General features: G+C 35.5%; 1 protein-coding gene across 5 annotated transcripts in view; it reads left to right on the top strand.

Annotated features, from left to right (window-relative positions):
- The window catches only part of LOC129774661 (furin-like protease 2), a 698,121-nt gene that overhangs the window by 232,680 nt on the left and 452,274 nt on the right, over positions 1-13,167 (top strand). The window lies entirely within an intron of this gene.

Here is a 13,167-nt window from a genome sequence, read left to right on the forward strand (position 1 = left end):
TTCCGGTCTGCACAACGACACGAGAGTACAAAAATACTCAACAACAAAAAATACCCACGTCTTGCATTTACAGGTCGGACTCGATTATATACAGACTCGATTATATATGATTCGATTATATACAATTTTGGACACGATTATATACAGTTTGAATAAAAAATATTTTTTTATATTTCAAATATGACTTGTTTCAAGCAAAAATGTAACTTTTCAATTTTTTTAATTCATGTGAAATTAATTTTTTTTTCATGTGAAAAAGGTTTTTCCTGACTATAAGGGGATGAATCGAAAATCAAATTCTTCTTTTTTTATTCGGAAAACTAATAATACATGCATTAAAAACGAATAATAAAAAAAAATTTTTTGACTCGATTATATACAGGATTCGATTATATACAGTGAAAAGGAATCAGAGACTGTATATAATCGAGTCCGCGCTGTATTTGCAAAGCGGTTTTTCCCAGGCACATAAATTTTGAAGGAAGTTCTTCCAGTTTTCATGAATTTACACCGTTTAGAGGCAAGCGAATTGTAATGTATAGCATATCAAACAAATCTTAGAGAATTTCCGATTCGCCACCTTCCTAACAAAGGTTTGAGCAAGACGAGTTATCTAGAAGATAATATTCTTCCCTCATCTTTGAAATCAGTTTAACAAAAAAAAAAACGAACAGATTTTACTTACAGATATAAATTCCAAAAAAATATGTAATTACATTATCAAAAGAGAAGTCAATACTCAGTCTTGTCCGCCACAGAGCCGATACGATCCCGACTAGGTCCACCAGAGCCTAAGTCCAACCGCCAGCCTAGTTTTGGACAGACAATAAGTACACCCATCTAGAGATGTCGAGAAATTTTCCATCATGAAAAAAATCCTAGACCGGCCCTTACAGAACTTTTATTTTATATCCATTATACTTGCGCTCAAACTTTTGTAGACTACTTTTTTTTTAAACTACTACAAAAGAAAACAACAAAATAAAAAATAGAAATAGTCCATCATCACCATGATCATGACAGATATAATACTGACAAATACAATTTTCGAAAAATAACATTTTAAAAAAACAACAAATTCTACACAGTATAATCCTTTAAAAAAAAACTTCGTCAGGTACAGTATTCATTTTAAAAAAATATAAAAATTCTACAATAAACTGTTCACAATAAATTATCCGTTCGTATAAAACTTCGTCAGTTACAATCTTCGTCAAAAATTAAAAAAAAACATAAACTGCTTAGAAAACACAGCTTTAATGTGTGAAATACAGTGCCTCTTGAATTCTGTAAGTGTTGTTGTACATTCAATAAGTATTGGCATCGAGTTGAAAAAATTTATTCCTTTGAAGTACAACGAATTTTGTGAAGCACATAACAAGAAATTAGGTGTTCTAGTGTTATATCTATGAAAATCACTTCTTCTCTCAACTCGATCACTCAAATATCGAGGCAGCAAACCGTTAACTACTTCAAAAATGAACACTATAGTTAAATAAACAATTCTTTGCTTCACGGATAACCATTGCAGAGCGTTCAGCATCAAAGAAGAGGAAGTGAACCTATTACATTTTAGAATCAACCGCATTATTTTACTCTGCAAGCGCTGTAACCTCGATATTTGTGTGTCATTGGCAAAAAAATAGAATGGAAGAACAAAAGTCCAAATGAGGAGAGATGATTGATTTGTACAGTAGTATTTTGCTATGAATGGTCAAATCGTTCTTCAATCGACATAAGATCCCTTACTTTTTGGCAATTTTGGTTATAACATAAATTCTTTAAAATATATTTGATGTTCATGCAACAACCTTTGACAGGGGCGAGTTTTAAAAAACTACATACAGGGAAACTTCGATATAACGTACCCTCGATATAACGTCACTCGATATAATGTACATTTTACCTCCATATAACGTACACATTATCAAAGTCCAAAAAAATATTTTTTTAATATTTTTTTTCTGAAAGAACAATAGATTATCTGTATTTTGATACTAAAGCTTGTGTTGTAACTTTAACCAATCCCGAAATACAACTGTTTTGTGAATCCGGATTATAAATGAATCACTCTTCAATCAACAGAACGGATGGAAACATCATGAGGAAAGTTGGCTTCGTCTTCTTATTGATTTTATTCATCAACCTTACTCAAACAGCAACACAATAAAGTATTATAAGCTACGTTTCAGAGTTCTTGATTATGCTTCGAAGTAACGTACAATTTTAAAAGTTAAATGTACGTTATATCGAAGTTACCCTGTAATTATATTTAAAAAAAATATATGTTTCTGGAGATATCTCTGCACTTTCCTGACCATACTGTAATGTTCATATGACATTGAATGGATTATTGAAAACTTGTTTGAAGAGCCGTGGGTAGACCTAGGTTTAATTTTGCAATTCATGAGAAACAACCATTTGAAAAACAGCATTTTTTAGTTTATTAGATAAACTCAAGTCCAAACATTTATAATTTATAATCCACAAATAAAGGAATATGAACTGTTTCAAGAATTTTGTCATTTTGTGCTCATCGGTAGCGAGTGCCGCTCGATGAGCCAAGCTAGTGCAAACCGTTGATGGCAATCGCCAGAGTGAACGTGTTGAATAATCACGATGTAAAAATTGGGGGTCGGCTTGGCATCACCGTTTTGGAAGTCGGTTCAGAACCATCCCGACTTTTTTTTATTCCAAATAACGACACCAATGTTCAAAAGTCGGAAACCGCAACAAGTCAGGTCGTCACGTCACAAAAGTATTGGACTGGCAACAAGCGTATAATGTAAAATATTCTCCTACTGAATTCTTGTACGAAATTCTCTCAATTTTACTTTGACATTGTTTACTTTTTGGAAATCGTGTGATTTATACATGAAAACGAAAAAAAAAACTTTTTTTAGTGAGCCAAAACGTTGTCACCGAATCGTTGTTAACCGATAGTCCGAAATATCATTTTAGCTCTTTTTTCCAATAATGATTTTTTTCAAAAATTCATAACTTTTGAACTACTGATCCGATTCAGATGATAGTTATATCAATTTGAATCCAATGAGTTTGCCTTTGAAAAAACATTTGCATACAAATTGGATTCTAGTCGCATAGATGTAGTCTAGTCACACAGGGATATTGAACAAAAACTGAAAACACTTAAACTTTGAAAAATCGTAACTAAAAAACGGAAAAAACCTCTCTGAGATTCGGATATGTCATATGAAAAAAACTCAGCTTCCAAGAAAAAAATATAAAAAATATGGAGGTCTTGGTCCCGAAACTATGTAAACTATTAAAAACAATTACAATCAATAATAACAGAAACAAAATCCGATTTTTTTTCAAATGTAATTTTTTTTCTGACAAGACTAGCTCATTGGCTTCAATTAGTATGTCGATCATTTGAATCGGTCCTGTAGTATTAAAAGTGATGAGTTTTTGTGGTGGAAAAGGGGTAAAAATTGGTTCTTCGGACCATCGGTTAATTTAGAAAAATCATAACTCGAGAAAATAAAACCTTTCTCTGATTTTTGGATATGTTATGTGAAAACACCTCAGCTTTCAAAAAAAAAAATAGAAAAAATATAGCGCCCTTGGTCCTGAGACCATCTAAACTATGAAAAACAAATACAATGAATAATCACGGAAACAAAATAAAATGTTTTAGTAGTATTACTTTTTCAAAGAAGACTATTTTTAATTTGTTTATGTTGATCGTTTAAATAGGTTCAGTAGTTCTAAAGTTATGAATTTAAAAAAAAAAGTCATTTTTGGAAAAAATAGGAAAAAAATATTTTTCAGGCCACCTTGAAATAGATATGGGCACTCTAATAAAAAAAAATACGGGTCTAATATTTAAAGAACAAAACTTCCACTTTCCACGAAAATCTGAGAACCCCTTTATCGGTTTGGTATGGCATGGCTGTATAAATATGTATTCATACCAACGTTATCGAGTTATCGATTTGATTTTCTTGTTAATTCTTAGCATCGGTGTCTATTGCTTTGTATTTGTCGGCGGAATTTGTTTATGGTGCAACTAAAACTATATAGACAAGCTTTTTGCTTCGATTCCAAACTATATAGACAAGCTTTTTGCTTCGATTCCATCTTAAGTTACGTTTGCTTCTGATTTCTACTAAGGCATATTCATTTAAAAAATATCAGAGTATGCATATATAACCGGATTTCCATAGACCTATACGTGTACAAACTTGATTTTCTTCTGTTTAAGATTTGACTTCTTCAACATTTATTTTCGTTTGCCTAAACTGATTTCTATTCAAATTTCAACAAGTGACAATTTACATTTTGCTATTTTTCCTATGACTGATGACCGGGTTTTATACTGATGACCGGGTTATGAAAGACGGAGCTTCCATAATTGTCGATGAGACTGCCGATGATTTAGCAAAACGCAAGATTCGTACAAGAAAAACGAAAATATGAATAACGCGTAACTTTTGTTCGAATGGTGTTGGATAAAATGGAAGTCGTTTAGAGAGATTGTAGGTAACTGTAAGTGTAAGTTTTAGTTTTGATAAATTTTCTCTTTAACATAAAACATTTTATGATCATTATATTATTTATAGGAATGTATACTACATAGAAACAAAACCTTTTAGATGCTCCAATTCAGACGGAAATTGAATTGAAAGTATTACCTGAATTTTCTCTCCCCCTAGGCTTCATTTGCACATCAAAAGCCACGTCCGATAAATTACACAGTAGTACAAACAGAATCATTACTCCATGAAAGTCAAATGGCTCTATGTGTAAAAACTAAATAATTTAACTTTGATTAGCCAACCTAATTGTCCGGAAAGCAATATTATAATCAAACTGAAAATGTTACCACCAAATATTGCCCGAAGCGGCAAGCGGAGAAATTATCTACGTCTCGTCCGTTTCTGAGAAGGGTTTAGGAGAATCACTGAGGATATTAAACAACCGAACGAAATGTACTTGTCTTTGTGTTCGTTCCCCTCGCGCTCACCGACATCTACCGGCTAACCGTTTCGGTAAGCACTTTTCTGGCACCTATGTTTATTATTTTTATTACATCAACGGGGGCTGTATGTCTGATAATCGGTGCTACAACCCTAAAACAACAAGCAGACCCATCAAAAGCAAGCATCTTGATAATAATATGGATAGCTAATGCTTCTCGGCTCACGTACTCGACATGCCGTACATTTGTTCCCCCCATGCCGAGTGTACCTTTCAAGCCACCCCTTCCGAATCCAAACAACAGCGATCCGTCCCCGACGATACAATGTTTCCCCTTATCCTTTAATTCCTTTCGGTACAACCCAACTCAACAGTACCTCGGTGGCTCTTGCGAGAACTGGCAAAATATTTTCAATGACAACTAACATTTCAAACTCGAATCCATGGCTCCACACTTGACTTTGCGATATGTGTAGGCATTTTTGAAACGAAACCGATATCCATACGCGAGGGCGAACGCAATAGTCGGAATGTATATCTGTGTCCTTCTAACAAAGTGCTCAATATGGTTTGGGCAAGCCACAAACTTACGTGTATAACTTATATCTATCTAACCCATAATTACAATCAACACCACGCGTCTCCGCCGGAATTACCAAACGTCTCCACCGGAATGTGTTTCGTTATATGTTCTCACCCTTTTCAAAGCGACATTTCTCATATTCGACCTACCGCACAACCCCACCCAACCCAACCATGCAACGGGGGTGCGGGGGGAGAATGCCATATCACATTTCGAATCATGTAAACTGGTTCGAATTTGCGCTGGAGGTCCCCCTGTGCCCAACCTCTGTGACGAACAACTTTGAACGGCCGGAGAAAATAAAATCTGTAACGAAAAGCATGAAATAAGCCTTCGGGGAATTGGATTCTAACAGCTTCCCTTCGCCTTGGATCCGTTCGACACAGTGTGTCCTTTCTCGGATCTTCCCTCTCTGTGGATGTTTGGATGCCCGAGACAGCAGGACATGTGATTTCCGTTTCCTGCCACCACTCGACCGGAGACGTGTGGGAGGGTCGGGCCGGATCGGTTCGGCAGGCCACTCGCTGTGGGCTTTGCCGGGCTATTCGGTATCGGTTATTGCCGAAGATGATCCCAGTGAATTAGAAATTCAGATTTCTGAATTTAAATTGACTGGAGAAATTTATCAGCAGCACTTTAATACTTCCTTGGAATATATAAAGCAAGATTTGCATAATTCTTTCCAGCGGACCTCGGGAAGTGGATATCGGGTGGATTCGAATGCGGTAGGCACCATTTCGGGGCCGGGAGTTTTTGGGAATAATTTGGCCAAGGACTGTACGATTGGTGTTCGACTTTGATTTTGTTTGCTGGTGGATCATTCGGAATGGTTCAATTTAAAATGCGACCCCCAGGAAGATCTTTTCGTATATTGAGATGAATCCGTTACAGAATTTTTTCAAACGATTTACTTTCTTTCAGAGCTCTATTGCATTTCGAAATTTTGTTTAAACGAATCGGTAAAGTATTATGAAAAATTTCCCCTACCATACCATATATGATCATAATAGAGATTTTTCGAGTCAATCACACATTCAAGAGCTAGTACAACAGTACAATAACACTCACCGAAAAAGAATACAAAAAGTTAGAGTTAGACATGAAGAGTGAGAGATAGAAATACAAAAATATAAACTTCTTTCGTTTTGTTTTTCATCGGTCTATTTCCGCCATCTCGAGTGCCAAGTACCAGCACCAGGGAGATGACTCCACCTGAGCTCTACCAATTAGACTCAATTTGAACTGGGCAAATAGCTTATTCAAAGATTTATCGCTTTAGAAACTCCAAACGAAGCTAAGATTGAACCCAGACCCTCGGGGATATGAGAGGTATTACGCTGATTACAGTGACGCCGCAAAAAATGCCAATTGGTGACTAATGGAGCATTTCATACAGAATAGTCCATCTACTGACTCGAACTGAAGTTTGCTACCATTTTCTTCTTATTATCAATTTCAGACAATTTTTATAAGGATGTTTAAGAGACTAGTTATCTTTTCTTCACAAAATAATAGCTTGAAAGATTCCAATCTGGTTTTCTTCGACAAAGTTGTTGGATGATTAATTGACCATAGAGTAATAAAACTTTATTATAACAATGTTCGTATTTAATTGTATCTCAAACTTTGTCATATTGTTTTATAATTTTAAATCGAAAACACTTATTTTTTATTTATTTATTTTTAATAGTGTGTAGTGTGCAGTGGTATTTTTTTCAGTTTCATACAAATATTTTGGTTCTTGTATTAGGTACAAAATTTCATACTTTATTAAATAGTAGTTTTCAATACATGAATAGTTAGAAACCTGTTCGCCTGTTATAAACCTGAATGAACAAAATATATTCCTCCATAATTAAACAACTCTATGACCCAAATACTCGTCACACACAGGGGCCAAAGAAGTTCGAGGAATATAAACTTTTATGGAAGTAATTTTGACGCTATTTGATTTTATTATTCGACGTAGTTTCCTTCAACTTAAATATACTTTGAGGTCGATTTTGGAATTTTGGAATTTTTTTTTTCGTAATTTTTTATTGTATTCGTTTTTTATTATTTCAAGGCTTCGGACTAGAGGGCGCTATATCGCGCTATAACACACCTCTGATTTTTGGATATTTTATGTAAAACACAGCTCATGTTATGTGGAAAATCCTCAGCTTGCTAGAAAAAAATATAAAAAAATATAGCGTTCTCTATCTTTAACCATGTTAAGTATAAAAAAACAATTAATAATTATAAAAACAAAACCATTTTTTTGCGAATGTGATATTTTTTTCATAAAATAATAGCTTATTGGTTTAAATTCAGTATGTTGATCACCTGAATCGGTCCAGCAGTTCAAAAGCTATGATTCTTTAAAGTCATTTTTGGAAAAAAGGAGAACAATTTGGTTTTTTTTAACCATCGGTTAATTTTGCAAAATCATAACTTAAAAACGACACAAATCACATCTCTAAACTTCGGATATGTTATGTAAAAAAAGCTTTCAGGAAAAAATAAAAAAAATAGTCCAAAGCCATGTGAACAACAAAAAAATAAATACAATCAATAATAGCAAAAACAAAATTAAATTTTTTTGCAAGTATAATATGTCTGCATTGGGTAATTGACTTTAATTTGATGTATGGATCATCTGAATCGGTCAAATAGTTCAAAAGTTATGAATTTTTGAAAAAAGTCATTTTTGGAAAAAAAAAAAAGTGGAAAAAATGGATTTTTCGGACCACCCTAAAATCGAAATGGTCACCCTAACGAAAAAAAAAATGCGTGTCTAATATTTTGCGATAAGGAACAGAACTACCACTTTTCACGAAAATCTGAGAAAGTCTCATATTTTTTTCACTACAATCAAATTTTTCGATTTTTTTTCTAAACTATGTAGGATGATCTCATAAAACCAGAATATTTAGGTTAGTTTGGAATACAAAATTATGCTAAAGAGGAAGAGTTATTGAATAAGAAACAAGTTTCGGCGCGTGAAATTTGCGTGTGTAGTTTGAATCGAATGTAAATATAACTGTAATCGACGCAAACAACATCAAAATTAGAAAACATGCTTCCATTTCTTCATTTGGCCAATCAAAACATATTCCGAAGCATGAACGATGAATTCATTGAAATTTTTATATTGACTTTCTTAAAATTGACTCAGAAGATGCTGAACAATCTAGCGACACATTTTGACAGGTAAACTGGTAAAAATACATTGTAAAGCAGTCTTACTATATAATCTAATAATGAAGTCACGAAAAACGAATATTTTTGATCCTTAATGGCCCCTAAAATTTAACTCTCCTGTACTCGCTCGATAAATCTTAACTCGTATACTCACAAACTGTACGTGTCTTTGTAATTTTGTTGTTGTGTATTTCTAGGCGTTATTGGTATTTATAAAGGATATGAATGAATGAAAAAACTCCAGAAAATCTTTTTCTCTTTAACTTCATTCAGTTTTAACAGTCATTTAATTCAGCCACCTCATTGATTCTCGGTCTGTCTGTATGCGCGAGGCTAGGAGGAATTGTGTCACATTTACCCGAAACCCACTCACTCGAAAGACAGTTAGCCGAATAACATTCACCCGAATCCCACTCACACCCGAATGTAACAAATACCCGAATGCGACTGCTACCCGAATTTAACATATATCCGAACTGTCACCCGAATGCGACATTTACACGAATGCAACGATTACCCGAATGTAACATTTACCCGAGTGCGACAGTTACCCGAATGTAACAATTACCCGAATGTAACAATTACTCGAATGTAACATGTACCCGAATGCGAGACATTCCCAAAAGATAGATATATTCGAAAAATATGCCAATTTTGTTATTTGGAAGTATTTGCATATTTATTTCTGATGAGATAAGATCATTGTTGTTCATTCCCACCCAAAAAGGTTTGTATTTTTCGTGGGTAGTGCAATTTGAGAAATAGCAGCATTGGATGAAATCCTTTTCAAAATAATAAAAAGTGAAACAATGCAGTTTTATAACGTATTATGAAATTTATCTATTCATATGAATGACACAGCCCGTTCACTTAAAAGCGAGCTGACAATTTTGGTACACACGTATTATAGCACTGATGTACAATTTTTATTATGCATTTATTATTTCGTAATAAAATTTATACTGAGATCACTGTAATGAGGGCGAAGTTCCCATCTAACGAGGATGAGGAACCGATGCGGCCTCAAGCCGACAAGGTGATGCAATCTGAGTTGACGGCCGACCGTAATACATCAGGCAAACGTATGCCGTCCGACGCTCGTTAACGCTCGGTCGGACCTGGCTGAAGGATCGTCTCCTATGTTTCAAACAAACCGGGCAATCGGTGGAACACAGGTTTGCTTGCGAGAGGCCACCTCGTTCCTTATCATCGTTAAATGGGGACGCCCCCAATATGTTGACCTTAGAATAAATATCATCACGAAATAATTCATGATCAAAACTGCGATGCTGTGGTAAATACATAAGTACAATTTTTTCTTATCTAGTCTATAAAAAATAGTCTTTTCACATTTTCATTTAATTTTTTTATGTTAAAGTTACCTGCTTAATTTTTGGAATATTCCATAATTCATGCTCATTACTGAATGATCACTTGGCCTTCAAGAGCAATACGAAAAGGAAACAAGACGGCATGTCAATTATGCCTACACTAATTTCTAAACATGACACAGCGAAGTCTTCAATATCTTTTTCGAATTTCAAATCTCAAATCTCAAATCTTACTTCGTAACTTCGTAACAGAAGATTTGACAAAATTCATAATCTGATTTGTCGAATTTTTTGCTTTTTCATTTGGGTAAATATTCCTTTCGGGTAACTGTTGCAAGGGTTAGGCAAACCTTTTTTTTCTTTTTTGATTTTTAATTCTTCATGATTTTTGAGAATTTTAAACCAGACATGAATGGATTACGAGTTATGATGGAAACTACCTAAAATCACAATTTTCATTATCTTTTGACTAATCCAAATAACGACTGATTTTTCAAAAGGCGTACTCAAAATTATCAATATTTCTTTCAAAAAATCGTAACTCAAAATCCAGATGTCTGATTAAAATATAATGATTGACACAGTTGCTGGAAAATGAACTATTTAAGAAAGAAAAAAACGTTTAAACGCGCTGTTAAAAAACCTTGCTCAAAAATTGAACTTGGTATTGAAATATTTTATATCTCAAAACATCCCCTCTTCGATATATTTTTTGATGATAATTGTGATTTTCGGTAGCTTCCACCATATTGAAGTGAATTACTCCATGATTATTCATTTCGCCTATAAAATATACGGCAAAATAGTGAGACCAAACTCAAAAAGTGCTGAGATGCATCAATTGTTTCAAGAATTTCCGAATCACTGCACAGTTGCATCCGATTCCCAGCGTTGCCAATCGATCGTGAACCATCACTTCTCGCCACTCAGCCCACAGTGTCGAACTTTATTTCCCAGCTGACCCCGGAAAATCTAATCACGCCTCGCCTAATGCTGGCAGGCAAGCTGAATGTTCGTGATCAGAAAGAAACTGTGCCTGGGGGAGGTCGGTCTGTTCCGATGCCGGTTCGCTTTGAACCATCCGACACAGCCACCCCAGCACTAAAAACGAGCGGAATATGTGCAGCCTTCGTCCGGTATGAATCCCACTTGCATCCTTTGCCCGTATGTTAGACGTCGCGTTCAAGCGTTCGATCCATCGGCCAATGAGCAGAGCACACTTTTCATCGCTTTTCATTCGACTGTTTAATATTTTGACAAGCGAATTTTATGAAATGGAAAATGCAATTTTAAATTTTTCTCCAGCTTCAGCTTCGCTCTTAGCACGGGTTCTGCGATGCCACCGAGGAATAGCGAAAACTCTGTTAGTTTGCTGTGGGTTAGTTCCTCAAGCTTTTGCCCCACCGCAACCAGCCATCGAACGGGTCTTGTGTCTTTGAAGTTTCCGTGCGGAACTAAAATGTTATTGGACTCCACGGGGAGAAACGCTCAAATGCAGTCGAATACATAGACTAGTGAGGCGGAAAATTGCTAGTTTTCGACAAGGTTGAGCAAGGGAAATGCTGAAAAGTGTTTGCTGGATTGCAAGGGATAGACACGAACCACCGGAGTAGACTTGGGGCGAAAGCGGCCTGATTTTACTGTGAACTGAACTCTGATAGACACGGTTCGGAAAAAGGAAAGAAGCAAATGAAGTGAAAATTGAATTCGATTTGAGATGCAGCAGTTGGTTGATTTCGATGGGCGCAATCGGTGCTTTGTATTGGATTATTCTACGCTCACATTGCTTGCGCTCGACGAGACTCATCATCGGGAGTAATCGAATTATCCGAGAGAAATTTCCCAAAGGAACGAGTACTTTTAACGCATTGTGCCGTGTGACAAAAGGAGCGTGAAATGAGCTAAATAGATTTTCCTACTATCCCTTATTGAATCAAGTAGTATTAGAGCCTGCCATTTCCGGCGAGTCGCTGAGCTTCTTTTCCGTTTAACACAAACACCCCGCCTCTCGAAGGAATATAATTATGTGCCTTTGCTTATTAATTATCGCCGCCAGCATCACATATAAGCAACAGAAGAGCGACCATTTCCACCACAAAAGCTATCGTCATCTCACGATCCGTAAGGCAGTGTCGCCCAGGAGTCCGATTCCCAACACACACATACACACATGTACTGCTCGACAAGGAAGCGCGTTTTTCTCCGGGAGATCGTCTGTGGCGGAAAATTTAATTACTATATTTATCTAAATTACAATGCTCTAATCAAATTACCACACGCTTCTGCTCTTCTCGTAACAACACCGAAACCACCCGAGAGGCGCTTACTTTGGTTTTTGGGGAACTGTTCCGTTCTTCGTTATGGTCCCGCTAAGTCCTCCTCTCTTTGTGCGATGATGACATGGAATCGTTTTACCGTGAATAGTATTAGGTAACATTGGATGGCTCTTTGCAACTGTTTCTGAGTTTCCTTAAGTTTCCCACCTTGTAGCGAAATGAGCCAGGGTCAAATCAACACGTTCGACGCTTCGTCATGAATTTCGTTTCTTGAGGAAAATTGATTTTGTTTGGTGTGTCGCGAAAACTAATTGAAACAGATTATTATTAGAAGCGCCAAACCAAGCGAAATCTGAAGTGAGCTTAAATTCGAAGGCCGATTTTTTTATTTTTTTTTATTTCGGTAAATTTTTACATACGAATCTTTATAACCATAAACAACAATTTGTATCATCGGTTTTCTATTTTTACTGTAGCCTTACTTTTGAGAAGGGCCTACACAAAAATTGCTTGAAAATTTTCAAAAACATATAACTCAGAAACGGTTGGTCCAATTGACTTGTTGATTGACTTGATCTCCCGCAATGTGTTTAGGTTATTATTGGGGCTATCTGGAAAAAGCATGCACTGTTAAACAAAAATTATTTTTATTTAATTTCAAAACTTTTTTTCAAAAAAGGTTTTTCTATTTTTTTATATGATGAATTTCATGCCAAATTGTCTTGTGAGTTGACAGCACCATCTTAGATAGCAGTGCAACGTTGTGGGTGTAAATACATACTTTGCATAGTTGAAAAATGGCCAAAGTTTTTCTTTCTCAATTAAAAAAATATATTAGGCTGTATATTAA

The sequence above is a fragment of the Toxorhynchites rutilus genome, chromosome 3, assembly GCF_029784135.1.
Source record: "Toxorhynchites rutilus septentrionalis strain SRP chromosome 3, ASM2978413v1, whole genome shotgun sequence".
NCBI classification, from domain to species: domain Eukaryota; kingdom Metazoa; phylum Arthropoda; class Insecta; order Diptera; family Culicidae; genus Toxorhynchites; species Toxorhynchites rutilus.